This window comes from Mustela erminea, chromosome 3 (genome assembly GCF_009829155.1).
Source record: "Mustela erminea isolate mMusErm1 chromosome 3, mMusErm1.Pri, whole genome shotgun sequence".
In the NCBI taxonomy this organism is placed as follows: Eukaryota; Metazoa; Chordata; class Mammalia; order Carnivora; family Mustelidae; genus Mustela; species Mustela erminea.
The window spans coordinates 31160916-31187392 of NC_045616.1; the positions used below are offsets into that span (position 1 = coordinate 31160916).

The 26477-nt window shown below is 39.3% G+C and overlaps 1 protein-coding gene across 2 annotated transcripts in view; it reads right to left on the reverse strand.

Annotated features, from left to right (window-relative positions):
- APC (APC regulator of WNT signaling pathway) overlaps positions 1-26477 on the reverse strand; it is a 338974-nt gene that overhangs the window by 146916 nt on the left and 165581 nt on the right. The gene's annotated exons all lie outside the window — the stretch shown is intronic.

The following is a 26477-nucleotide window of genomic DNA, read 5'->3' on the forward strand; positions in this document are numbered from 1 at the left end:
CATTAGAGTGGCTGTAGTCATTTTGGGGATCCAGCTAAGGAGAAGTTGTATTTCAGATACAATTTGTTTGAATTACAAGCTATTACTAATAACAAGTTGTCAAGCTGAGGAAAAAAAAAAAACCATCGTAACAACAATTTTTTTGATGAATGATGCTTGAAGAAAGACTGAATTATCTTTCTGTTCAATCTATGTAAATTTGATAGAATAAAATCATTTTCATATGAAAAGCCAGACCAAAAAAACCCAAAATGCAGAGAAAAAATATATTAGTATAGTATAGCATAAACTCTGTGTGTGTATGTGTGTGTATATGGTATAGACATTAGTATTTTAATAGCATTATATGGTTACAGATAGCAGCTACACTTGTAGGGAGCATAGCACAGTGTACAGAGTTGTTCAATCACTATGCTGAACACCTGAAACTAATATAACATTGTGTTTCAACTACAATAAAAAAAAATTATGTCGGGTGGAGGAGGGGGAGCCTGGGTGGCTCAGTCTGTTGAGCATCCGACTCTTGATTTCAGTTCAGGTCTCGATCTCAGGGTGGTTAGTTCAAGTCCTGCATGGAACCCACTTTAAAAAAAAAAGTATGTTGGGCAATAGAATAATAAATACATTATATTGTTTTTTGATTTTGTAATGCTTATGGATTTTGTATCAACATTCCAAGACTTGTAATTTGTTGTGATTTATTTCCTCATTCTAATAAATATTCATTTTTCTTACCTAAGTCTGCCTTCAAATTTTTATTTTTTCTCCTAAACATGACTCCAAAATGGATCTTTCATAAAACATGGATCTCTGATATCATAATCATGCACTTTGACATCCCCCTCTCAGGAACTGATAGAACTAAGAGGTAGAAAATGAGCGAAGATATAGAAGACCTGAACAACACAAGCAACTAACAGGATCTAATTGACATTTACAGAACACTCCATCCACAAGGGCAGAATGCCCATTTCTTTTTTTGAGTGCTGGTTAATAGACCACATACGGGGGTGCCTGGGTAACTCAGTGGGTTAAGCCTCTGCCTTGGGCTCAGGTCATGATCTCAGGGTCCTGGGATCGAGCCCCGCATGGATCTCTGCTCAGCAGGGAGCCTGCTTCCCCCCCCCCCCCGCCCGCCTGCCTCTCTGCCTACTTGTGATCTCTCTCTCTCTGTCAAATATAAATAAAATATTTTTTTAAAATCTTATTAAAAAAAAAAATACACCACATGCTGGGCCAGAAAGCAAACGTTAACAAATTTAAAAGAACTGAAATCATACAAAGTAGGTTTATAGACCATTATGAAATCAAATTAGAAATCAATGAGAGAAAGGCCACAGGAAAATTAAACAAACAACACACTTTAAAATCATAACTGGTCAAAGAGGAAGTCTCAAAGGAAATTAAGGATACACAGAACTTGGGTGCCCGGGTGGCTCAGTTGATTAAGTATCTGCCTTCTGCTTACGTCACAATCTTAGGGTCCTAGGATTGAGCCCCAACATCAGGCTCCCCGCTCAGTGGAGAATTTGCTTGTCCCTCTGCTCCTCCCCCAACTTGTGCTCTCTCTCTCTCTCTCAAATACATAATAAAATCTTTTAAAAAAATTTAAAAAACATACAGAACCGAGTAAAATTAAAATACCAAAATTTGTGGCTAGTAGCTAAAGTAGTGTCAGGAAGCAAATTTATGCATTACGTGATTGCCTCAGGAAAGAGGGAAAGATCATGTTAGAAAAAGTCTCAAGTCTGTAACCTCAAGAAACCAGAGAAAATAAGAGCAAAAGAAACCCAAAGCAAGTAGAATGAAGGAAATGATACAGATAAGAGCAGAAATAAATGAAATTGGAAAGGAAAGCAATTTTTAAAAAACCACAAAAAGCTCGCTAATAGCTTCTAGCACGACTGACAGAAAGAAACAAATTAACAATATCAGTAACAAAATGGTATATTATCACAGTACCACAACCTTTAAAGGAATAATAAGGGAAAACAGAGACCTTTAAACTTACAAATTCAACAACTTAGAAGAAATGGACCAACTCTCCAAAAACTACAAGCAAAGCTCAGGGAAGAGGAAACAGAATCATTCTATAGCCATTAGCGAAATTGAATTTGTCATCAAAATTTCCTGGAAAAAAGAAATGGAGAATTCTATAAAATAATTTGAGAAGCATTAACACCAATTCTATACAATCTCTTGCAGAGAACAGAGAACAGAGTTAACTAGTTTCTCTAGTTAACTTTGTAAGGCCAGCATTACTCTGATACGAAAACTAGAAAAAGATGGTACAATAAAGAAAACTACAGATCAACATCTCTCCTAAATGTAGATGCAAATATCATCAACAAAATATTAGCAAATCAAATCCAACAATTAAAAAATACCTTTTTTTTTTAAGATTTTATTTATTTATTTGACAGAGAGAAATCACAAGTAGATGGAGAGACAGGCAGAGAGAGAGAGAGGGAAGCAGGCTCTCCGCCGAGCAGAGAGCCCGATGCGGGACCCGATCCCAGGACCCTGAGATCATGACCTGAGCCGAAGGCAGTGGCTTAAACCACTGAGCCACCCAGGCGCCCTAAAAAATACCTTTTAATTAAATTTTTATTTGGATTTTAAAATAAATTTTATATTAAAAATAATGCATGACCAAGCAGGATTTGTTCCAGGTATGCCTGGCGGGTTCAACATTCAAAAATCAATTCATATAACTCTATATTGTAATTCACATGTCAATAATCTAAAGAAGCAAAATCATATGATCGTATCAACTGATGCAGAAAAGCATTTGACAAGACCCAAACCCCACTCTTACTCATAACAAAACCTGCATTTTCTGCCATGCCAAAAAATGCTCATAGAAGGGAATACATCCGTGAATATTGGGAATGGGAGAGTGTTCCATCAATTGAGAAAAGATTTTGACAAATATCAGGGAGGCAGGAAGTGATGGAAGAAATAAGGTGGAGGAGACACTCCAGTCCAGAATGGAAATTGAGGAAGACCCTCTTTGCAGCAGGAGTGGCTGCTAGTTCTTCTTGGAGAAGTCCAGTAAAGACTGGGGTTAGCAAGTCAGGTTGGGAAACAGGAATGGGATATGGAGTATTATCAACACTGGTGTTCCCTGAAAACGGTCAACCGTTTTCAGGTCATGGCACACATGGAAAATAAGAATATGTGTAAGAGAACTGTTTTAAGGAAATGACTTTCAGACTCCCAAATTCCATATGGCCTGACTCTAAAACTGAATTGCCCAAAGCAGCGTCCTGAGTCAAAGTGATTCTCCTTTCTCATTTCTAGTTTCCCAATAGCTTTCCACCACATCACCAACAAAAGCATTCTTCAGTGATTTACCACCCTGGATCCCAAGCAAAGGAATAGTTTAACACTAACCAGTGCCTTAAAAATGCACCCCCACCACCCCGGTCCATCTCATTATACAAATTAAGACACTGATTTCTAATACATTTTACTTTTTGTGCTAATAATTTTTCTTTAATCAATGAGAATAAATTTTTTAATACATTGCCTTTTGGTCACAAAAATATAATAGACTAAATTTGTTTCTAGCAGAGAAGTACGATAAGATTATTAAGAGATTTTCCGATGCTTTTACTTCTGGTTAAGATGGAGAAACAAGTACCACATATATCCCATGCTTTAAATAACCCCCAAACTGGACACAATTATGTGAAGTTATGTTTTTGAAGCCTTGGGCACCTGGAAATAAAAAACACGAGCTCCAAGAGGCAGGGAATGAATGTCTTAGATGTTTCTCTTGCTTGTTCCCTCTGAAGAAGCCAATTCCCATGTTGTGAACTGCTCTCTTGAGAAGCCCATGTGGCAGGGAACTGAGAAGGTCTCAGGCCAACAGCCAGTGAGGTACTGAGGTCCTCATTCCACTGGTTCTCCAGGAATGCAATTCAGCCACCACTCATGTGAGGCAGCCCAAAAACGGACCCTCCCGAGTGAAGCCTTTAGAGAATACCCCAGCTGTGGCAGCTAACTGCTTCATGGGAGATCCCAGGCCACAGGCAGCCACATAAATCATGCTCCACTCTTTGACCTATGGACACTGTGAAGTAAGAGCTGTTTTTTGTTTCAAGCTGCTAAGTCTTATGATGATCTGTTATACAGCATTTGCTTTCTGTAAGAAGACAGATATAAGACAGTATGAATTCCATTTCTAACACTACTGGAACTGGGCAAAGAGCAGGCTTGAAAATCTTTCATCGCATAACCAACCACACATTTTCATTCTTATTCTGTGTCTTGTACCTGCTTCAACTTTTCATTCATAATAGAATAAAATGCCCTTTTTCTAAGCTCCAACTATCCTTAAAGCTTTCCAACTAAAGTAACTAAATGTAATGAAGTAAATGGCCAGAGATGCTGTGCTTTTCCGTCTAATGACAGAGGAAAAAAAAAAGAAAAAGAAAAAGAAAACACTCCATCTGGGTGAAAATTGATAATTAGCCATAGCCAATTCCTGGACATCTGGCTCTTAAATGAAACTGAACATAGTAATGTCTGTTTCCCAGGGCATTCTTTTACCGAAAATGCTATTTATTCTTCCTGTATTTAAAATGAGAGCACCACTGCAATTTTAAATATCAAGTTACCAAAGATTTGTCTCAAATTTTTTCATGTTACCATAGTGTTACATATTTGTTGCAGAAAATTTGGAAACTACAGAAAATCACAAGAAGAAAAAAAATTCATCATCCAAGATAACTGTTAACATTTTGATGACTATCTTTTCAGATTTGACTATAAAAATAAAAGGAATTTTGGAAAAACAGTTTTTCTCCCTTACAACAAATCCTCATTAAAAAAAAACCCTACAGGGTGTTTTAATGAATGAAATTTACTGAAGAACACCAAGATGTTTATTCTATTGAAATCCACATCCATTTCCTCATACGATTGATGGTGTGGCTGTTGACCTTGATATTTCAGCTCTGACAACTGATCTGAATAGCTCAGGGAAATATCCCATATGGTTGAAGCAGTTCCGGCAGCATTTTGAGAGTAGTGGGGCTCAGGGAAACAACATATGTTTGCACCCACTCTCCCTTCATGTTGCTACTGCTGCCCTGGAATGGGTGGTGGAGGAGGGGTTCATAGACTTGCACCCAGATCCTTTTTGGTCTGGAGCCAGCTCAAAGAAGTGCTAGAGGTCTAAATGTTAAGTTTCAGGAATTTCCTGAGCTGGTTATTAAACACAGTCATTACTAAGAATTAGATGATATAAACTTATAATTAAATTACATTGAAAGCAAAGGTAATAAACACTCAACACTCATCACTTTTTCATCATTTTAGTACATTTTGTTATTACCTATATATGTTCCTGGTGTGTTTCCATCTATTTTATCTGTATAGGGGAGATACTATATAATGGTTTGCTGGAGCCCATCTTTTTGCTGTATGTATCAGTAATTCATTTCTTTTTATCGCTGTATCAGAGTGCAATGTACAATGCCCCAGTTTGTTTCTCATTCATGGGCTGAAGAACATTTGGGTTGCTTTTAGTTCAGAGTGATTATGAATAATTCCATTCAGTGTTGTATTGAAGAAATCTTGCCTAACCCAAGGTCACACAATTCTTCTACGATATCTTCTAGAAGTTTTACAGTTTCAGGTTTTATATTTCTGTCTATGATCTATTTTTGCATGTGATACAAAATAAAGTAGAGGTTCTTTCTTTTTCCTTTTTGCATATGTATGTCCAATTGCTCTAGCATCGTTTTTTGAAAAGACTATTGTTTCTTCATTGAATTGTCTTTGCTTCTTTGTTGAAAAATCAGTTGACTACATGTATGTTTATAGGTTATGCTAGAATTTTTAAATAAGATCTTCTTTGTTAGCAACTATGAATGACTGTTTTCTGGAAAAAAGGGGTAACTCAGAGGGCCACAGACACTATCCTCACCTTCACAGGGTTTAGTAAATTCTTTTTTTTTTTTTTTTAAGATTATTTATTTATTTATTTATTTGACAGAGAGAGATCACAAGTAGGCAGAGAGGCAAGCAGAGAGAGAGAGAGGAGGAAGCCGGCTCCCTGCTGAGCAGAGAGCCCGATGTGGGACTCGATCCCAGGACCCTGAGATCATGACCTGAGCCAAAGGCAGAGGCTTAATCCTCTGAGCCACCCAGGTGCCCGGGTTTAGTAAATTCTTGAAGCAGGAAGGTTGAAGGGAAGCTCAGGTCTGGTTTTGCTTTACCATGAACTAGAGGAGACAAGTTTTTTGGTTCATTACTAACTACCCTGCTTATTGTATATCTTCTATGTCTGAATACAGGACAATCCTGAATATAAGAAAGCCCTCCATTTTTTCCCAATAAAATAATTTTAAAGGCATTTTTAGGTCCTTTTTCTTTTTCTGTATCCTAGGGATACAGAAAAAAGACAGTCAAATAGTCAAATATCTCCTTTTTAAAACTTTGTTATAATTAGCAATTATATATAAAAATTCCATATTTTATAATATGATATATACATTTAGGAATGTTTCTTTATTTTTTTACTTTTGTTTATCATGACATAGTTTTACTTAAGTTCTGCACATGTCTATTTATCAGAATCTTTGTCATCTAACCTAGTTTCTTCAGAGCACACTGGCACCTCTATGTTATTTGAAATACAGTACTATTTGCATCTCTGCAGGAAGCTGTCTTCAGCAATTTTTATCACAAGCCACAAGCACCTATTTGCATAACATTACAGGAGCTGACATTTTTATTCATTCTGCACTCATGCATTTGTGAGTTCTACCTCATAATTATTTACAGTGGCTTTCTTTTTTAAGAAAATATATCTAGGAATTTTATTGTGCCTCTTTCAGGCAGGAAGGCGGTCAAAAGGGCAGAAAAGTAAGACACTAAAACCCCTGAGACTCACAGTGTAGGAATTGTGCAAACAGGGAACTGAGGAAGAGATATTGATAATTGGGGTTGAGTCACCTTCCAGGAATATCCTAATGGGGCACAAGTGTGAGCTCTAGGAGGAAGGTGAAGCATCCTTGGCTATAGGGTGATAAGGACAGCCTGGGGTTCTTGGAGGCTTTGCCCCTTGTCTGATGAAGCTAGCTGGATTCAGAATTAAGCGTCTCACCAATATCCACTACCAGTAGAACTGGTCCAGGGGCTTATATTTTGATGGCATATTTGTAAGTCTGGGGCTTTAATTTCTGTCCTCTGACTTGGAGACCTTCAGATAGCCTTATGAAATGGAAAGCAATGAGTGTGGACCTCTTTGCTTATGTGTCCACAGAAGGCAACTTAGTACCTCTGTTCATGTGTCTGAAGAGAACCAGAAAAGCTCTCCCCCCCACCCCCCGCCCCGGCCTCAATCCACTGTGCCTTCTGAAGTCCTTCCTATTTCCCTTTGGAAAATCACTTTTTTGTACAGCTGGGTTGATATTGCACCCCCCCCCCCCCGCCCATTGTCTCCTGTCCAGATTCGTGCCCTGTCCCATCTCCTCTGTGTCCTGTAGGAAGCATGACTGTATGTGTGTGTATGTGTGCATGTGTGTGCATGTATGCCCGTGAGTTCCCCACTAGATCACAAGCTCTCAGATGATGAGCCCTTCCACAGACAAACTAAACATCATGCTAGCTGGCAGAGGAGAAATATTTACAGTCCATCTCTAATATCACAAAGCAGTCAATGAAGGGCGAATTCAGAGCTGAGAATGGATAAAATGATAACTAACACGGTACCTCATGCCTGAAAAGTTCAGGCTTCCTTCTGTTCATTCTCATCTACAGTCGTTTTTCCTGGAGCAGCAGTAGCATCACTAGATGCTGTATTCTTGGCAGAGCTTGGGAGCTGGTGTGCATTCTGTTGCCGTTTGCAGACAAAAGTCTTTATATCTGCATAGAGGTAGGGGGCCACCTTCCAGTTCTTCTTTGTATGCAATGAATCCAGTCAGCCAGGTGGATGTTGAAAGTTTCATGCTTGAACTACTCAGGTGAGAGTCACTGGGGTCACAGGCAGTGGTTCCTGCCTATCCTTGCAGTAATTCTTTCTCTTGGGCATGTCCAGTGTTACCAAACCCCACAGATATGACAGTGATGTCCTGGGATACTGTGCAGATAAGCAGACCAGTGGTAAGGCTGGTGTCATTGCTATCACTGGTCACCTGCATGACACTGCTGGTGCTGGGGGGAGGGAGTGGGTAGTGGAGAAGGGGGGAAGAAGACCCAAGTGTTCTGTGCCTCAAGATACTTCTTGAGGTCCCCACAGAACTGCTAGTGAGTGGGTGTAGGTTCCCAGGATACCACTCCCAGGAAACAAAGCTCCCGGTGACACTTGAGGGTCTTCCAAACCACAGCCTGTGTATTTCCCCAGCCAACCTAGCTTATTCACTGTTGAGCAAAGGGTGTCCTCTGGACCTCAAATACTCCCTACTAGCCTCTACCCCTCACATACCAGAAGTACTCAGGACTAGTTTCCAGATCATAGCTCTCTATTCCAGAAGCACCCTGGGAAGAAATTGCTTGGGAACTGTTGGGTTAGAGGTGCTGAAATTATTAATGATCAAAGACATGTCTATTGCTGCCCCTTCACCCATAGAAAAGAAGCTGAGATCAGCAAGAACTAATCGCTGCATGAGTCATCAGATACTGGTGAAAATGATAGAATTTGAAGCTTTGAAGAAATCTGCAAGCTCAATGAAAAAAATACTAGATTTCTCTAGGAATAATTTTAGAATTTAGATTTTAGCTATTATTTCTTTCTTTTTTTAAAAGATTTTATTTATTTATTTATTTGACAGAGAGATAGAGAGCAGCAGGCAGAGGAGAAGCAGGCTCTCCACTGAGCAGGAAGCCTAATACGGGGCTCAATCCCAGGACCCTGGGATCATGACCAGAGCCGAAAGCAGACGCTTAACCAACTGAGCCACCCAGGCACCCCTTAGCTATTATTTCTAAGAATAATAATAGTATTTTAAAATATGGTACCCGATAGCAATTAGATTATTTGTTTTATTTATAAGGTTGCTCTACAACCCATCTGCAGCCTGTGTTCAAAGAAGTAGGTACAAAGTTACTTGATTTTGAAATAAAGAGCAGGTTGGGCTAAGGGATGCCTTTTTAAAATCTCGAGGTCATAGAAAAGAATCAAGAAAAGAAATCTGGAAAGAAGAGGGCAAGAGAGTTTAGCTGAGACTATTTACACTGCCCCAGGCTTTCTTTCTGCCTTTTCCCCACCAAGCTTCAGACACCTCTCCCCTTTCCCTATAAGAGGTAGTCCTCTCGATAAGCTTGGAAACCCTAGAGCAGACGGTTGACCTTTGGATTTTTGGATCCCAGAGTGGAGACGGCAGTGTGGTAAGCGAAGCAGAGAGAAGGCTGGAGACAGTGCTCAGAGCCTGAACAGAGAGCTCTCCTATGGTTTCCAGCAGCAGTTGAGACAGGGGTCATCTTGCCTTGGGGCAGGGTGCCCCTACAGCATAGGACAGCCCCAAAGGACCCAGATGAGGCCCTGTCTCCAAACAGGTCAACACAGGAGGACAGCCCCAAAGGACCCAGATGAGGCCGTGTCTCCAAACTTCTTCACTAGAGCCAGGAAGAGCTGAGGAGGGTGTGGTTGGTAGACTTTATTCTATTAAGACATCAGACTACAAATTATGCAGCAGCAAAACTGTCACCTAGAGAGAGGATGGAGGCATGTGGGGCACAACCAGACCCTTCCTTGCTGTTCTTCCCCTGCACCCAGAGGGGGAGGAGAAGAGGAGAATCCTTGCAAGCGGAGAACAGCTGTAATGTTGAATGTGAGCTCCAAATGGACTGAGCTTAAGTCTTTAATTTGACTAAATATTTACTCCAAGAGACTAACTTTGAAACGGCAATGAGAGTGACAAGACCGAGTCTCTCCCCATCATTGAAAATGGGGGTTTTAGAGTTAAAATGAATTCAATTATAGAGAAAAAATCTAACTTGAGTTGAGTTGGTTGTTGATTGTGAATTTTAACTCTATTACACTATTGTATTCTCCCTTTGAAGTCTTAAGTCATGTACCTGGTGTGGACAGGTATATGACTCAGATGTGAGCTCACTAGACAGTATGAGCAGTGTCTGTGGGTCCTGCAGTCCACACTTGGAGGCCTAGGGCACATTTCACCCATCTGAGTATCTGGCTCAGAGGCTCCAGAACTTTTCAACTTGTCCCAGTTGACAGTAGCTCAATGATGACCTAGCTTCTTGAGAGGCTAGGACACATTATACATCCCACTAATTATTTTTATAGGACCAAAAAAATAACATTTATTATGCACTTATGGCATGCTAAGTGCCAGCCTGTAAATGATATGTTGGAAGATAGGAACTTATTTTGAGAAGCTCACTGGGGAAAACAAGGAGATAAGACGTCAGACCTGCAAATACATGTTAATTAAAGCATTTGCTAAACAGTCCAAGCCAATCCTCTCAAATAGCAAATTGCTTTCCCCTCTCCTTCAGCCACTAAGAGGACAAAGTGACCAAGGGTGGCAAAGGGGCAGGGTACCAAATCAGGGACAGGAATGAGGCAATGAGTGAAGTTGGAGGCATCAAAGCAGAAAGGTCGTAACTGCAAGAGGGAGAAAGACTGTATAAGCATCCACCCTAGCAAGCTGCTGGTCTGACTTTGTCCTTCTCAGTCTGGTCTCCTCCTTTACCCTGAGCCAAATTCACAGAGTTGCTAATGAGAAGTCTCCTCTGATTCTATTCTCATCTGATCAGTGGGAAAGTTCAGTTGGGAGAAAGCTGTCCAGGAGAGGAAACTGCAGGTGTGGGGCGGTGTCAAGGTGGCCTAGATGCCTGAAGGTGGGGTGGGGGTGGGGGTGAGGAGGGGCTGGCTGAGTGAATGAGAAGACAACCAGGTGCTAAGAAAGACATTATTTCCTTTCACTCTAGTGGAAGGAATAATAGGCTTTAAGAAAATGATTTTTTTTAATGTGGAAGTGTCTTCTATCACAGGGCTCTGTCATTTCCCCTGCATTAAATGCTTAGTCACCCTCCCCCCAACCTAAAGAGACTAATCTACTATTCTGAGGGAGAGGGCGGTTATCTTTGCAAAAATACTTGCTGCTGGGACATGAGATGGAGGTCACTTTAAAATACAATAGCTTCATCTCTTCATTTGTATGCAATTTCATTTTTCAAGTAATGGGTCTTTTCAAATAGAATTTGCTTTGGTCTAATCCTTTAAAATTGTCCCTGCAACTAAGCAATAATGTGAGTACAAAGGTAAGTGCATATTAATTCTAAAATTGATTCTATTTATTAAATGTTTTACTTTTTTCAAATGTCTACTGTAGTTGAATACTTATGTTTCAAACTCTTTCGCTGACCCATGCTGTCTCTGTAAGACAGGAATAGCATAGCATTAAATTAATTTCCACAGCAACTAATATCATAAACACCCGATTATGGCTTTGTTACAAAATGTAGCAGATGGGAGAAAGAGCTGAGAAAAACAAAGCTCCCTTCAAAACACGATATTTTTAAAACAGTTTTTTGAAACTGATAGTGAAGGGAATACCAAGTAGTAAGCTTCAAAGTAAATTGCATAATATTTACCTAAATTTTGTCCTCGCTTCCAAGAATTGTGCCTAGGACCCAAATCTCATTTCACAAATTAGCTCACAGAAGTTATTAGAAGAATGACGTAGAACTTTTTGGCAAAATCTCCCCATAAGGAACCACTCGCATGTGTTGTCTCTCCATTACTCATGGATCCCTATTACAAATGGTCTTTTCAGGTGGTAAGTAAAGAAGATGCTGGACTTGCCTTCAGCAAGGGGACCAAATGGCTGCTTCGGGTACCAGAATTTAATTTATTTGGGGCTGAGTTTGGAGAAATGCGATGCCCACCATTTGCCTGCTGCTGGCCGAAGGAGGAAAGCAGCAGCGAAGGGAAAGATGGGGTGAGGGCTATGTTACGTAGAACCACCAAATCCTGACGCTAGGAATTTAGGAAAGGCACAGAGTTTCCCTGTGCTTTCTGAAACAAAGGAGAGGAGCCAGCCTTCAGATGCGGCGTCATGGAGGACAGCAGGGTGGCGTGGATTTCATCTCTGCTACTAGCTCCTCGGCGGCAAGCTTTTCCTTCGGATTCCAGGTACCGGGAGAACCATGTGGGTGGGATCGTCCAGTGCTACATCTGGCTAAAACTACCAAAGCATCAGCTGGATCCATGAGTTTCTGAAACTTGAGGGAAACAGTCTAAATAGTTCTATCAAAATTGTATTTTTGCTGGTTGAAGCAAAAGTGGTCTTTCTGGCTTATCTCAGACAACAATAACCATCATTCCATCATTTTATAGGTACAGATGAGAGTTAAACTAATTCCTTTGGAAAGTATATTCATATGGATGAAGCTGCTAGAAATACATTAAACCATAGCATTTACTAAGAGCAAATGACAATGCCCAAAAGACAGTTTCTAATGGTAAAATTGTAGAGTGAAGTGTGAAATGTGCACATACCTTAATCTCCAGGGTAACAGTTGTAATAGTGACCTACTCCACTGGATAAAAAGTTGGCTCTTTGAGCCAGTTGGTGCCTCTATCCTATTCAGAATCACATCATATTTTTCTTGAGTTTCCTATCTTGGTTTATTTGGTTTAAAGCTAATGTCAAACAAGGAGTAGTCTAATCTGTATCAAAAGAGTTTAGAATTCATGGGCCTCTGGAGCCCTTGCTAAGGCTAATTAACCACATTCCTACCTTCTCAAGCCATTAAGTACTGGAGTGATAGGAGCTTTGCACTGAGCAGAGAAAGCCTCAAATAACTGGCAAGAAAATGAAAGGCCTGCCCCAAAGAATGTCTGCTTCAGGCTCCACCAAGGACAAATTCTTTAGTGGAACATACCAGCAGCCACAGAAGCTCATAAGCAGAGCCTGTATCTGTGAATCTAGAACCCACACTGTCCAGCTTGAAAGTACCTTGATCTAGGGACACCTGGGTGGCTCAGTTGGTTAAGCAGCTGCCTTCAGCTCAGGTCATGATCCCAGCGTCCTGGGATCGAGTCCCACATCGGGCTCCTTGCTTGGCAGGGAGCCTGCTTCTCCCTCTGCCTTTGACTGCCTGTGCTCCCTCTTGCTCCTCTCTCTCTGACAAGTAAATAAATAAAATCTTAAAAAAAAAAAAGTACCTTGATCTTTGTTGAAAGCTCACTGTAGAACTGGTTATTGTCAAGCAAAGTCAAGTCAAGTAAAACAAAAACAATCTCTTTTTACCAGAGAAAGATGTTCATAATAAATAGGGTATGCCTAAAAATGGTTTTTGTTTTGGAAATAATATATATTCCATACATATGGAAGATTGGGTAGTTTTTTTAAGGTTAGCATTATCTTAATTTAAATTTCTATAAAATGAGCTTCATTTGTACATTCAATGACTCTAGCTGATTTTCCCAAAATACATCACATAGGCCAACATTCCCACCAAGCTAGGAATAGGAACAAGCTGTTAGTAAGAGGGAGGGATGGCTGAGAACTGGAGCTGCCAAGACTGCATGATTAAAAATGATCCTAAGTTGAAAAAAGCAGAGATTTCCCCCACTCGGTTATATTATAACATCTACAACAGTAACACACACAGCTTCTGTGATTTACAACAAAAATGGCAGAATTCCTTAGGCCCAGGAACTTAAAGAATAAATTCTCCTCCCATACCAGACCATGGGGCGGGGGGAGCCTAAGGGGGGAGCAGCTCTCTTGCCCTATGGCTTTTTCAAAAGCAGATAACTGATTTCTTAAATATGCCATGCATTTCTTGTTTCTAATTAAGTAAAATGAAACAGAGTGTTGATGAGCTAGTACTCATCTCTGGTGTAAATAGAAGGCCAGGAATAGGGTTCAAGTTCATTAGAAGGAGTTTAGAGTAGGAAGAACCTTTTGAATCCAAGAGTTGTGCAGCACAGAGCAGATCCTGATGAATGCACTTTTCTAGTCTCTGGAGAACTCACCGGGATGCTAGGGCATACACCTGGGGAAAGACCGTGCAGACATAATACTGCGGCATATATCCTCGGGAAAGGAGGGAGGGGGGTCGTTAAGTGTGGTGATGGAATCAGGAGTGCAAAATATGAACTGTGGAATAACAGGTTCCTCAGCAGCTAAGGAATCCTGAAACAAGGGATGAGTGAGTAGCTGAGAGCAGTGGGGAGGAGTGAATGCTTCTACGGGTCTCACTGGGCAGCCCAGGCCTGACCAAAGCAATGCAGAGTTGTTTTGTGCAGCTACAGAAATGGAACAACAAGCATGGCAGCCATGTCTAAATCCTAGCCATCTTGCAGAGCTATTCCTGGCAGTGACCTGGCTTTCTTGCAGTTCAGGTCAGACCCAAGTATGTACAGCACTGGACTCACAGTAAGGGCTCAAGGCTTAGTCCTTGAGGGGAAGGACAAAGGTCCACAGGAACTGCCCATTTGGACAGCCCCATTCCCACCTACATTTCAAACTAATTCTCTAGCTTGTCAAAAGTTTGGATAAGAGACTCATACTAATCCTTCTAGAGTGTGCAAATCTGACTCTCAGGGAATTAATGAGAGAAATCTAAGTGGACAGGAGCAGGGTGGATGATTTTATTTGGGAGCAAAGCAGTTTCGTTTTCAAACTGGACAGGTTGACCTTTCTAGTTGGATGATTTTTAGTCTGATGATACCCTCAAAATATTTTAAATAAATTTCCCTGCATATCAAATAAAATGGAGAAACTCTCTAGGGAATCACGTGCCGGAAATTTGTCTGCACGTTTTCCCCATCGTCAGGCTGATAGGCTCTCAATGCTGTGCTACTTGTTTTCTCTAAGAGAAGTTCCATTAGAGACCATGGTTTTCATCTGTTATTTCCTGCTTGGTGAGGTTTAAACATTTTTCTAATGTTGCTATAACAGAGGTTTTGCTCACCAGTTTGTTTGTTTTTTTTATTGGTGGTAAAACATGGTAGAAATGATAACTGGTTGCCATGTGGACACTGGGCAGATGGTGGGCAAATGGAGGGAAGGGAAGGGAGGAGATCAACCGAGAAATGGAAACCTCGTTCCCTTCTGAGCAGGTGTTGTTACAGAACACAGGACGTTGGGTTCATATTTTCTGAAACCCTTCAATGCCTTTGTTTATTCTTTTAAAAAAACTGGCTCCAAAGAAGAAAGCTCCGGACTGTTTATACAGAATCTTACTTTATTATTAGTTCGTGGGCTTGAGCACCACCTAAGTGACTTTCTATTAACGGGATTCAACCACAAAGGACATCCTAACGAACAGACAAAAAAATCTTTCCCTAAACTTTTATTGAGATTCACTCTGTAGTTAAGTCATTATCTTCTTCTAGAAGGTTCTGTTAAATTCAAAAAGCAAAAACAAGAAACAGTTGGTAGGGAAGAACTATTTTATATCAATAGAAGACATTCTTACCTTATAATATGATGAGGAGCTGATAGGGTATAGGACACAGAATAGGGCTTTTTTTGGTCTTAAAAATTAAATATAACTTATAATTAATATAATCCCTTTTAGGGTCCAGTTCTGTGTTGACAAATGCAGCCATGTAACTACTGCAGCAATCACGATATAAAAGTAATTTCATCACACCAAAAAATTCCTTCATAACCCTTTGTGTCAAACCTTTCTCCATTCCTTAACAATCACTGATCTCGGGGCACCTGAGTGGCTCAGTGGGTTAAAGCCTCTGCCTTCGGCTTGGGTCATGATCCCGTGGTCCTGGGATCGAGCCCCTCATCGGGCTCTCTGCTCAGCAGGGAGCCTGCTTCCCCCACCCTCTCTCTGCCTGCCTCTCTGCCTACCTGTGATCTCTCTCTGTCAAATAAATAAATAAAAATCTTAAAAAAAAAAAAAAAAGAGTTCTTAAAAAAAAAAAATCACTGATCTCTTCTCTGTCCCTATATGTTGGCTTTTTCCAGAACATTGTATAAATGGGCTCATATAGTACATATAACCTTTCAAATCTGGCCTTCGTCACTTAGCATAATGTGTTTAAAATTCATCCATGTTGTTTTATGTTTCAATAATCTGTCCCTTTTTATTGTTGAGGAGTATCCCATTGTATGGATACAACAGATTTTGTGTATTTATTCCCTAGTTAAAGGACTGCTATGGACTGAACTGTTCTCTCCAAAATTTATATGTTGAAACCTTAACCCCCAATGTAACAGTATTTGGAGCTAGGGCCTTCAGGAGGTCATTAAGACTACATGATGTCATAAGGGTGGGCCCCTAATCTGGTAGGGGGTGCCTTTATAAGAAGAGGAAGAGACACCAGAGCTCTCTCTCTCTGAGCACAGGCACTGAGGGAAAGCCATGTGGCGCACAGAGAGAAGGCAGCCCCCTGCAAAGCAAGAAGAGAGTCCTCACCAGAAACTGAATTGGCTGATACTTTGACCTTGGACTTTCTAGATACCAAAACTATGAAAAAATAAATTTCTGTTGTTTAAGCCACCTAGTCTGAGGTATTTTGTTATATTATAGCAGCCTGAGCAGACGAATGCATGGACATCTGGGTTGTTTTTATTTTTGTGGTTATGAATAAGTTTTATTAGCTGGACTTAGTAAGCTTTTAATTTTTAATGTAATTTTTAAAAATAGCTAATACATTTTTGTGGCTTAAAGATATAAAAAGTCATATTGTAGTCAGTCCAATAGATGGGCTTGTTCAAGCTAGAGGCTGAAAAGTGAAAACTATAGTTAAATAGATCCTTGAAACTAGAGTTTCAGATATGAATTATATATACTTTTCTAAATTTTGAATTTGGAAATAAGTTATGTGCAGAAAGAAATGGCATGGAAGTCACCCATTTTGCTGATGAGGATGGTATCCGTGGATTTTTGAACTGCAGCTAAGCCAATTTTCCTCAGGCCAGCAGTGCTGGCTCTGACTCTGGCTTCTGATTTATGGTATGAAACTGAACAAGATGAACCTGGAACCAGAATTCAAGTTCATCAATTTCTCTCCCTCACTGCCCTCACCTTAGTTTTCTGGTAGTGGGAGAACTAGCAGTTTCCTTGAGCATTTGGTGTTTATCTGGGAGCTTTTTCAGGGGGCCTATGCTAGAGTCTGCTCTTCCAGCACTAACAGTAGGTTTTGTAAGAACATAAATTTTTGTCTTAAAGGCACTTCTGTTAAAACTAGCCAGAGGGTTTCTATTACTTGCAACTGAATCCTGACAGACTGAGATATACAGTGGAAAGACATCCTTTCCCAGCCACCCTGTTCCCCTTTCCAAAGGCAGTCACTGTTATTTTCTCATGGATCTTTCTAGGTATATTTTATATAAATATAATAAAATATAAATTTGTCCTCCCCCCCTTTTTAAAGATTTTATTTATTTATTTGTCACAGAGAGCGACAGCGAGCACAGGCAGAGTCAGAGGGAGAAGCAGGCTCCCTGTGGAGCAAGGAGCCCGATGCGGGACTCGATCCCAGGACACGGGGATCATGACCTGAGCTGAAGGCAGCTGCTTAACCAACTGAGCCACCCAGGCATCCCTGTCTTCCCCCACTTTTAAAAAGATTTTATTCATTTACTTGTCAGAGAGAGAGAGAGAGCACAAGCAGGAGGAGTAGCAGGGAAGCAGAGGGAGGAGCAGAGGGGGAAGCAGACTCCCCACTGAGCAGAGAGCCTGATGCAGGACTCAATTCCGGGACCCTGGGATTATGACCTGAGCCGAAGGCAGAAGCTTAAGTGACAGCCACCCAGGCGCCTCTGTCCTCCCCTTTTTTAAAAACAGGAATTGTAACATATAGCAGATAGTCTTCTGCATGAACTTAAAAAATTATATATCTTAGAAATCTTTTCCATATCTGCACATAGAGTTTCCTAATTCTCTTTTATACTTGCAGAGTATTGCATTATGTATATGAATGAACCATAATTTATTTAACAAATCCCTTATTGGTGGAAATTTGCTACTTCCAATAATCTTTTTAAATTTTTAAAAGATTTATTTTTAAAAATTAGCTTGTTTATTTTTAAGGATTTTTAAAATTTATTTGACAGAGAAAGACACAGTGGGAGAGAGAACACAAGCTGAGAACACAAGTGGGTGGGAGAGGGAGAAGCAGGATTCCTGCCCAGCAGGGAGCTTGTTGCAGGGCTCCATCCCAGGACCCTGGAATCATGACCTGAGCCAAAGGCAGACGCTTAACAACTGAGCCACCCAGGTGCCCCTAGATTGATTGATTGATTGATTTCCATTTTTAAAATTCAAATTCAATTAATTAACATATACCGTACTGTTAGTTTCAGAGGTAGATGTCAGTGATTCATCAGTCTTATATAATACCCAGTGCTCATTACATTACATGCACTCCTTAACGTCTGTTACCCACTTACACCATCCCCCTTCTTCTCTCCCCTCCAGCAGCCCTCAGTTTGATTCCTGTGATTGAGAATCTCTTAAGGTTTATCTCCCTCTCTGACTTTGGTCTTGTTTTATTTTTTCCTCTTTTCCCCTATCATCCTCTGTTTTGTTTCTTAAGTTCCACATATCAGTAAATCATATGATAGCTGTCTTTCTCTGATTGACTTATTTCACTTAGCATAATATCCTTTAGTTCTATCCACATCATTCTAAATAGCAAGATTTCATTTTTTAAATGACTGTGTAGTATTCCATTGTATATGTACCACATTTTCTTTATCCATTCATCTGTCAATGGACATCTGGGCACTTTCCATCCTTTGGCTATTGTGGACGTTGCTGCTATAAACACTGGGGTGCACATGCCCCTTTCATTACTACATTTGTATATTTGGGGTAAATACCCAGAAGTGCAATTGCTGAATCATAGGGTAGCTCTATTTGCAACTTTTTTGAGGAACCTCCATGCTGTTTTCCAGAGTGGCTGTACCAGCCTGCATTCCCACCAACAGTGTAGGAGGGTTCCCCTTTCTCCACATTTTTGCTACCATCTGTCATTTCCTGACTTGTTAAATTTAGCCATTCTGACTGGTGTGAGGTGGTATCTCATTGTGGTTTTGATTTGGATTTCTCTGATGCTGAGTGATGTGGAGCATTTTTTTCATGTGTCTCTTGGCCATTCGCATGTCTTCTTTGCAGAAATGTCTGTGCATGTCTTCTGCCTATTTCTTGATTGGAATATTTGTTCTTTGGGTGTTGAGTTTGATAAGTTCTTTATAGATTCTGGATATTTTATCTGATATCTCATTTGCAAACAACATTTTCCCATTCTGTCGGTTTTGGTTTTGTTGACTATTTCCTTTGCGGTGCAAAAGCTTTTTATCTTGAATTGCCAGTAGTTCATTTTTGCCCTTGCTTCCCTTGCCTTTGAAGACCTGTCTAGCAAAAAGTTGCTGTGCCAAGATCATGATGGATTCCTATCTCACATTGATTGAGGTCTTTTGTCCATTTTGAGTCTATTTTTGTGTTTGGTGTAAGGAAACGATCCAGTTTCATTCTTCTGCATGTGGCTGTCTGATTTTCCCAACACCATTTGTTGAAGAGACTGTCTTTTTCCCATTGGATGTTCTTTCCTGCTTTGTCAAAGATTAGTTGACCATGGATTTGGGGATGTATTTCTGGGTTCTCTGTTCTGTTCCATTGATCTATATGTCTGTTTTTGTGCCAGTACTATGCTGTCTTGATGATGACAGCTTTGTAATAGAGCTTGAAGTCTGGAATTGTGATGTCCCCCGCTGTGGTTTTCTTTTTCAATGCTCCTTTGGCTATTTGGAGTCTTTTCTGGTTCCATAAAAATTTTAGGATTATTTGTTCCATTGCATTGAAAAAAGTTGATGGTATTTTGATAGGGATTGCAATGAATGTGTAGATTTCTAGGTAGCATAAATATTTTCAGAATATTTGTTCTTTCAATCCATGAGCATGGGACATTTTTCCACTTCTTTGTGTCTTTCTCAATTTCCTTCTTGAGTAGTCTATAGTTTCCTGAATACAGATCCTTTGCCTCTTTGTTTAGGTTTATTCCTAGGCATTTTATGGTTTTGGGTGCAATTGTAAATGGGATCAACTCCTTAATTTCTCTTTTTTCTGTCTCATTGTTAGTGGATAGAAATGCAACTGATCTGTGCATTGATTTTATATCCTGTCACTTTGCTGAATTCCCATATGGGTATTCATATAATTCTAGCAATTTTGCAGAATTGGGATCTTTTGGGTTTTAGACATAGAGTATCATGTCATCTGCAAAGAGTGAAAGTTTGACTTCTTTGCCAATTCAGATGCCTTTTATTTATTTTTGCTGTCTGATTGCTGAGGCTAGGACTTCTAGTATTATGTGGAACAGCAATGGTGAAAGTGGGTGTCCTTGGCATGTTCCTGAACTTAGGGGAAAAGCTCTCAGTTTTTCCCTCATTGAGAATGATATGCACTATGGGATTTTTGAATATGGTTTTTATAATATTGACGTATGTACCCTCTATCCCTATACTGTGAAGAGTTTTAATCAAGAAAGTTTGCTATATTTTGTCCAATGCTTTTTTTATATGAGAAGATCATATAGTTCTTATCCTTTCTTTTATTTATGAAATGTATCACATTAACTGATTTGCAGATGTTGAACCAACCTTGTGTCCCAGGAATAAACCACACTTGGTTGTGGTGAATAATCCTTTCAGTGTACTGTTGGATCCTATTGGATAGTATCTTGGAGAGAATTTTTGCATTCATGTTCATCAGGGATATCGGTCTGTAATTTTCCTTTTTGGTAGGGTCTTTGTGTGGTTTTCAGATCAAGGTAATGTGATAGAGTTTGGAAGTTTTCCTTTCATTTCTATTTTTTCAAACAACTTCAGAAAAATAGGTATCAATTCTTCTTTAAATGTTTGGTAGAATTCCCCTGGGAAGCCGTTTGGCCCTGGGCTCTTGTTTGTTGGGAGATTTCTGATGGCTGCTTCAATTTCCTTGCTGGTTATGTGTCTGTTCAGTTTTTCTATTTCTTCCAGTTTCAGTTTCCATAGCTTATACCTCTAGGAATGCATCCATTTCTTCCATATTGCTTAATGTGTTGGCATATAGATTGCCCATAATATGTTCTTATAATCATTTGTATTTCTTTGGTGTTGGTTATGATCTCTTCTCTTTCATTCATGTTTTTATTTATTTATTTATTTATCAAATATTTATTTATTTATTTATTTGACAGAGATCACAAGTAGGCAGAGAGGAAGGCAGAGAGGAAAGGGGGAAGCAGGCTTTCTGCTGAGCAGAGAGCCAGATGTGGGGATCGATCCCAGGACCCTGGGATCATGACCTGAGCCTAAGGCAGAGGCTTTAACCCACTGAGCTACCTAGGTGCCCCTCATTCATGTTTTTATTTATTTGGGTCCTTTCTCTTTTCTTTTTTGATAAGTCTAGCCAAGGATTTATCAATCTTATTAATTCTTTCAAAGAATCAGCTCCCAGTTTCGCTGATTTGTTCTACTGTTCTTTTGGTTTCTATTTCATTGATTTCTGCTCTAATCTTTATTAATTTTCTTCTCCTGCTGGGTTTAGGCTTTATTTACTGTTCTTTCTCCAGCTTTTTAAGTGTAAGGTTAGGTTGTGTATTTGAGACCTTTCTTTGTTTCTTGAGAAAGGCTTGTATTGCTTATATACTTCCCTCTTAGGACCACCTTTGCTGCATCCCAAAGATTTTGAATGGTTGTGTTTTCATTTTCATTTATTTCCATGAGTTTTTAAAATTCCTCTTTAATTTTCTGGTTGACCCATTCATTCTGTAGTAGGATGCTTTTTAGCTTCCATGTATTTGAGTTCTTTCCAAATTTCCTCTTGTGATTGAGTTCCAGTTTCAAAGCATTGTGGTCTGAAAATATGCAGGGAATGATCCCAATGTTTTGGTACCAGTTGAGACCTGATTTGTGACCCAGGATGTGATCTATTCTGGAGAATGTTCCATGTACACTAGAGAAGAATGTGTATTCCGTTGCTTTAGGACAGAATGTTCTGAATATATCTGTGAAGTCCATCTGGTCCAGTGTGTCATTTCAAAGCCCTAGCTTCCTTGTTGATGTTGTGGTTAGATGATTTGTCCATTGTAGCAAGGAGGGTGTTAAAATCCCCTACCATTATTGTATTATTGTTGATGTGTTTCTTTAATTTTGTTATTAATTGGCTTATATAACTGGCTGCTCCTATGTTGGGGCATACATATTTACAATTGTTAGATCTTCTTGTTGGACAGATCACTTAATTATAATATAGTGTCCTTCCTCATCTCTTTTTACAGTCTTTGGTTTAAAATTTAATTTGTCTGATATAAGGATGACAAGCCCACCTTTCTTTTGATGTCCATTAGCATGATAAATTGTTTTCTACTTCCTTTCTTTAAATCTAGAGGTGTCCTTTGATCTAAAATGAGTCTCTTGCAGACAGAATATTGATGGGTTTTTCTTTTTTATCCAATCTGATGTCCTGTGTCTTTTGACTGGGGCAATTAGCCTCTTTACATTCAGAGTAACTATAGAAAGATATGAATTTAGTGCCATTGTATTACCTGTAAAGTCACTGTTTCTGTATATTGTCTTTGTTCCTTTCTAGTCTATTTTACTTTTGGGCTCTCATTTCACTTAAGGGATCCCTTTTAATATTTCTTGTAGGGCTGGTCTAGTGATCAAAGATTCTTTTAGTTTCTGTTTGTCCTGAAAGCATTTTTACTACTCCTACATTGAATGACATCCTAGCTGGATAAAATATTCTTGGCTGCATGTTTTTCTTATTTAGCACCCTGAATATATCATGCCAGTCCTTTCTGGCCTGCCAGGTCTTTGTGCATAGGTCCACTGCCAATCTAATGTTCCTACCCTTGTAGAAAGACAGACCTCTTGTCCTGGGCTGCTTTCAGGGTTTTCTCATTGTCTCTGAGATTTATTATATGTGTTGACTTATTTTTCTTGATTTTGAGGGGTGTTCTTTGTGCCTCCTGGACTTGAATGCCTGTTCCTTTCCCTGTATTAGGGAAGTTCTCAGCTGTAATTTTTTATAGTAAACTTTCTGCTCCCTCTCTCTTTCCTCTTCTTTTTGGATCCCAATTACTCTAACATTGTTTTGCCTTATGGTATCATTTATCTCTCAAATTCTCCCCTTATGATCCAGTAGTTGTTTATCTTTCTTTATCTCAGGTTCCTTATTCTCCATCATTTTGTCTTCTATATCACTAATTCTTTCTTTGGCCTCATTTATCCTAGCAGTTAGAGCCTCCATTTTTTTATTGCATCTCTTTATTTATTTATTTTTTTTTATTTTGACTTGATTAGACTTTAGTTCTTTTATTTCTCCAGAAAGGGATTCTCTAGAGTCTTCTATACTTTTCTCAAGCCCAGCTAGTATCCTTGTAATCATTATTCCGAACCCTAGTTCTGACATACTCATGTCCATACTGATTAGGTCCCTGTCAGTCATCACGGCTTCTTGTTCTCTTTTTTAAAGTGAGTTTTTCCCTCTTGTTATTCTCTCCAGAGAATAGATGAATGAGAGAACAGAATATTAAAATGGCAACAATGATCCCAGAGAAAAATACACTAAACAAATCAGAAGAGACTGAAAACGAATATGAATATAAATATATATATGTATATATATGTACATATATATGAAGAAAAAAAGAGAATATAAACAGACAGATGTACAGAATAGAGTAATACACTGGATCCTGTGTGGATTTGGGTCCATTTGCTAAGAAACTAGATCCCAAAATTATAAAGAAAGAAAAACTTGTATAAGCACAAAAATAAAATTAAATATAATGAAAGGATAGAATGTAACTGTAAAATAAAAATTAAAAGACAAGAAAAAACAAAAGAGGAAGCCAACAACAACAACAATAACAACAAAAGGAAGGAATATAAACAGGTGAATAGAATAGAGCAATGCATTATATCCTGAGTGTATTTTGGTCAGTTTGTTGAAGAAACTACATCTCAAAATTGTAAAGAAAGAAGAATTTATATATATACAAAAATGAAATTAAATAAGTTGAAAGGATAGACTCTAAATTTAAAGATAAAAATTTCAAAAAAATTTTAACAAAACAAAAAAAGGAATAAAAACAACACAAAAAGAGGATATGATCAGACAGGTGAAGAGAAGAGTGCCATACACTAGATTCTGGGTGTATTTTTCTGTTAGAAGAAACTGCATCCCAAAATTGTAAAGAAAGTAAAACTTACATATATATAAAAATAATATTAAATATAATGAAAGAATAGAATGTAACTGTAAAATGAAAATTTAAAAAGACTTAAAAAAGAGTTGATAAAATAAGATATTGGTTGAAGAAGGAAAGAGAAAAAAATTAAAATTGAAAGACTAAAGAATCATGGGGGAAAAAAACCATAAATTCTATGTGTTGTTTTCTCCTAGTTCTGGAGTTTTGCAGTTCTCATTGATTGGCAAACTTGGTCTTAGTTGGATGTTCTTGCTGGTCTTTTGGGGGAGGAGCCTGTTGCTTTGAGTCTCAAGTGTCTGCCCCAGGTGGAATTGTACCACCCTTGCCAGGGGCCAAGCTAAGTAATCTGCTCGGGATTGCTCCATGTGGCTTTTGTTCCCTGACTGCTTTCCGTTCAGCTTTAGAGAATGAGAATGAAAATGGCAGCATCCCAATCTCTGGTCCCAGGGCTGAAAACTCAGGGCCCCACTCCTTAGTGAGCCCTCAGGGAAAAGCAGTCAATCATTCCTGTCTCCCTGCTCTCATGTCTATACTTCATGCCCACCTGGCCTGTGACCAAGGCATTTCCATCTCAAGCACACAACAACGCTGTCTCAAGTCTCCAAATCCTGCAGATTCCTATGGAGGCACGCTGCTATGCCACTTCTCCCCTGGGAGCAAGGGGAAACTTGCTGGTTCTGCTGCTTTTTACACCTCTGCTCAGAAAGCAGTCGGCTGACCCTGCTATGGCTCCTGGTTCATGGCAACCCCGAGCTGAGAGCCCACTCCTGGGCTTGCTGATTGCATTTGGCTTCCCCACTCTGATGCCTGGGAACTCTGCCCCACTCAGGCACTCCTGGTCTTCCTGTGACCCTGAGGGTCCTGTGACCACATTTTTCCACCTAGAATTTCACCCCACTTCACCACCTGAGCTCTTTTCATGCAGGGATGTCGCTCACCTGGACAGACTTCTAAAAGTTCCAGTTTTATGGTCTGCTGCTCTGCCACTCTCCAGTAGCCGGCTGACAGAGGCTCCCTTCCCCTACGGTTTTATCTTCCCATATATCTCCTTGGATTCACTTCCCCACACCTTCTACCTTGCAGAAAGTGGTCGCTTTTCTATTTGTAGAGTTGCAGCTATTCTTTTCTTAGATCTCCAGTTGAGTTCACAAGTGTTCAGAATGATTCGATAGCTATCTAGCTGAGTTCCTCAGAACTAAGGAACTAGGTCTCCTGCTCCTCTGCCATCTTGATTTTTCTTCCAACAGTTTTCTATTACTGACAACATTGCAATGAATATCATTTGTATACACTTGCGTGTGTACTGGTATATCTACAGAGTAAATTTCTAGAAATGGAATTGCAAGGAATATGCATCTTTCTAATTTCGATTCTCTTCCGAGAGATTGTTTTAATTCACCTTCTCCCAGCAATGTCTGAGAATGTCTATTTCTCCATGCCAACACTATAGTGTATTATAATATTTTACATTTTTTCCAACTGAGTAGGTGAAAAATACTGTCATTGTAATTTTAGTTGGCTGTTCTCCCTTTTACTATGGGTAAAATTGAAAATCTTTTCATATGTTTAAGAACACTTTGCGTTTTCTTTTCCGGTGAACAGTTCTTCTCTTTTGTCCATTTTTCTACTGGGTTTTGGTTTTTCACTTAGCATTTTATTTATAACAGTAGTATTAGGTTAATTAGCTCTGTTTTCATGATATGAGCTGTAAATTCTCTTTCCAAGTTTGTTTCTTGACTTCTTTTGTGATTTTAGCATGCATTTAAATTATGTTAAAATTTTTTGTGTGTCATAGTTTAGAAAGGTCTCTGCCATTCTGAAGATTATTTTTCCCTTTTTTTTTTCTTTTTCTCTTTTTGATTCTTTTTCTGGTTCTTCAATTGCTTCCTTTTTTTTTTTTTTTTTTTAAAGATTTAATTTTTAAGTAATCTCTACACCCAACATGGGGCTTGAACTCACAACCCTGAAATCAAGAATCACATGCTCTATTGACTGAGTCAGCCAGGCACCCTTTTTTGGTAAACATTTAATTTTTGGATCCATTTGGAATTTATCTTGGTAGATAGGGAAAGGTGCATATCTGTTGGGAGTCAATTGTTCATGGAGCTCTCATGTTTCTGTGCATCTTATGCCAGATAGCTTTTCTTCTGAACTCTCTTTTTAGGAATTTTTTTTAGTGATTGGCCTCAGGAGATGGGAATATCATCTCCATACAGGTCAAGTGGCTCATTTGTTTGCTATCTCAGATAATAAAGATGTTTCTCTCTAGGTTAGGTTTGTTAGCAGTCCCTGTATGAGATGGAGGGTTTCCTCAACT